The sequence below is a fragment of the Pteropus vampyrus genome, unplaced genomic scaffold (genome assembly GCF_000151845.1).
Source record: "Pteropus vampyrus isolate Shadow unplaced genomic scaffold, Pvam_2.0 Scaffold632, whole genome shotgun sequence".
In the NCBI taxonomy this organism is placed as follows: domain Eukaryota; kingdom Metazoa; phylum Chordata; class Mammalia; order Chiroptera; family Pteropodidae; genus Pteropus; species Pteropus vampyrus.
The window spans coordinates 359963-363286 of NW_011889413.1; positions in this window are offsets into that span (position 1 = coordinate 359963).

Sequence of the window (3324 nt, forward strand, 5' to 3'; positions counted from 1 at the left end):
GAGGGAACGCTCCCTAACTCATTCTGTGAGGCCGGCATTAGGCTGACACCAAAGCCTGATAAAGACATTACAAGACAAGAAAGCTACAGACCAATATCCTTAACGAGCATTGGTACAAAAATCCACAACGAAATATTAGCAAACAGAATTCAACAGGATAATAAAAGTATTAAACACCATGGCTGAGTGGGATTTATTCCTGGAATGCAAGGATGGTTCGCCATATAAAAAATCTATCAATCAGTGTAATACAGCACATTAACAGAATGAAAGAAAAAATCTTGTGATCATCTCAGTTGATATAGAAAAAAACGCTTTGATAAAATCCAACACCCTTTCATGATAAAAAAAAAAAAGCAAACTCTCTACAAACTAGGAACAGAAGGAAACTACCTCAACATAATAAAAGCCATATACGAAAATCTTGTAACAAACATCATTGTCAATGGCGAGAGACCGAAAGCTTTTCCTTTGAGATCAGGAGCAAAGCAAAGATGCCCAACATCGTCATTTCTTTCCAACACAGTACTGGGAGTCCTAGCCAGAGCACTTAGGCAAGAAAAAGAATTAAAAGGCATCCAAGTCTGAAGAGAAGACATAAAAGTATCTGTTTACGGATGATAGGATTCTATATGTAGAAAACCCTGAAGATCCCACAAAAAGAAACTTAGAATAAATAAATTCAGCAAAGTAGCAGGATACAAAATCAACACTCAAAAATCAATTGTGTCTTTGTACACCCACAATAAACAATGCAAAAAGGAAATTCAGAAAAAGTTCCATTTACATTAGCATCAAAAGAGTAAAGCACTTAGAAATTACCTTTACCGATACTTATTCACTGAAAACTAGAAAACATTTCTGAGAGACCTTAAAGATAGAAATAAAGTGGAAAGATATTCCATGTTCATGGGTTAGAAGACTTAATATTAAGATGTCAATACTGCCCAGAATGATTTACAGATTTAATGCAATCTCTACCAAAATCCCAATAATGATATTTATAGAAATATAAAAATCCATTCTAATATTCATAAGGTATCTCAAGAGACCCCCCCAAAGCATAAACAATCCTAAAAGACAAGATCACAGCTGGAGGACTTACACTTCCTGATTTCAAAACCTACTACGAAGCTACAGTAATCAAAACGGTGTGGTACTGGCATAAAGACAGATAACAGACCAACGAAATGGAACAGAGAGCCCAGAAGTAACCGCGCATGCATAGTGGAAGGGGTTTCAGCAAGGGTGGCATGACCACTGCTGGGGGAAAGACATTTTCTCAACACACAGTGCTGGGAAAACTGGGTGTCACATGCAAGAGAATGAAGCTGGACCTCGCCTAACACCGTACACGAAAATTAACTTGAAGTGGATCCATGACCTAACGGAAGACCTAAATCTATAAAAATTTAGAAGAAAACATAGGGCCAAATCTTCACAACAGCAGATTTGGCAATGATTTCTTGGATATAACACCAAGAGCACAAGCAACTGAAGAAAAAAACAGACAAATCGGACTTCATAAAAGTTAAAAAAAAATCGCGAGTCCAAAAGCAATCTACAGAATGGGTGACAATATTTGCAAATCATTTTTCTGATAAGGGATTAATATCCAAAATATACAGACAAGAAACTCGACAATGACGAAAAATCGAACAACCCAATTCAAAGATGGGCAAAGGACTTGAATAGACTTTTCTCTAAAGAACACATACGAATGGCCAATAAGCATAAGAAAAGATGCTCCACATCACTAATTAGGGAAATGCAAATCAAAATGATTCACGCATGACATGGCTACTACTAAAAAGCGGAAAATAAGAAACGCGGAGAGACCAGGATCTTTGTCCGGGATCTGAAATGGAAGAGCGGCCGTGGAAGCCAGATGGCGGTCCCTTAAAAAGAGAAAACGGTCCAGCGTGTCCACTTCTGGGTGCATACCGACGCGAACGGAAAATGGGGGCGCACAGAGATATTTGCTCACCGTGTTCGCCACGGCTGAAATGTGGGAGCGACACGAGGGCCCCTCGACGGACGGGCGGGCGGACAGCAGGGAGGCCGTCCGCACCGGGGACTGTCACTCAGCCTTAAGCGGGAGGGACGCTCCGCCCGCTGCAACACGGTGGACGTCGAAACCATGCTCCTGAGACAAGCCAGTCACGAAAGGACAAGTTCTGTCCATTCCGATTATATGAGAGACTTAGATATTCAAAAGTCACAGAGACGGAAGGCAGAATGGGGGCCGCCAGGGGCCGGGAGGGGAGCGGTGGAGACACAGTTCGTCTTGTGAGACGGAAAGTCCTGGATCTGCTCGGCGGTGACGGTCACACGACAACCTGAATGTGCTCAATGTCACCGAACTGTGCACCTGAAGCAGCTAAGACAGTAAATTTTATGTGTATTTTACCACAATGTCCAAGAATTGGGAGGAAAATCTCTTAGAACTTAACAAAAAAGCAGCACCATGCGGAGCACAGGGCCGCAGCAGCGCTGCAAACGGCCCACGCACCAACGCCAAGGACGCGCCGACGAGCCGGCCGGCCCCGCGGCTCGTGGATGACGGCGGCGGCACTGCCACCGTCGGTCCCCAGCGGTGGGCACCAGCGTCCTTTCCCCTTCTCTGGTGGCCTCTGACTCCGACTGCTCCCCTGGGAGCACGGCCCTCGGAGCTGGGGTCACCGTGCTGCACCTGCGCGTCGAGGGGCCTGCAGCGGGGCGCCGTGCAGCTGCCCCCGGGAGGCGTGGGGTGCTGGCACGTGCATGCTGCTTGGTGACACGGCCCAGGCCTCATGAGGGCCCTCAGGCCTGGTCAGGGAGCGGCCCCCCACGAGCCCTTCTCCTTTCCAGGGCTGCCTCTCACCAAGGTCCCCCCGGCTTCGCACAAAGTTGCAACGGGACCTCAAGGGGAGGGTGAACTACTGAATGCGGAACCACAGTGACGGGAAAAGAATCAAACTGTTTGTGTTTTTCTTACGAGGACCACAAGAGCTAGGTGTTTCCCGCGTGATCGAGCGTTCGGCCGCAGGCGAACACGACCTTCCCCCGCCCTGTGCACCTGGTGGTCCCTGGCAGCCCTGGCAGGTAAGCGCCTGGCCGGAGGCAGGGGGCACGGCCCACGCCCTTGGCTGGGCCCGGGGGGTCTCGGGCCGGCTCCTCTCCCAGGCACTGGCCGTTCCCACTCCGTCCTGGCCCACGGCTGCCCATGACACCCCAGGGACCGCAGTGGCCCCCTGCAGCGGAGCCGCCTGTGCCGGCTGGCAGTGCAGACTCACCACTGGGCCTGGGGGTGCAAGGGGGGCGCAGGGGCCCGAGCCCCACCCG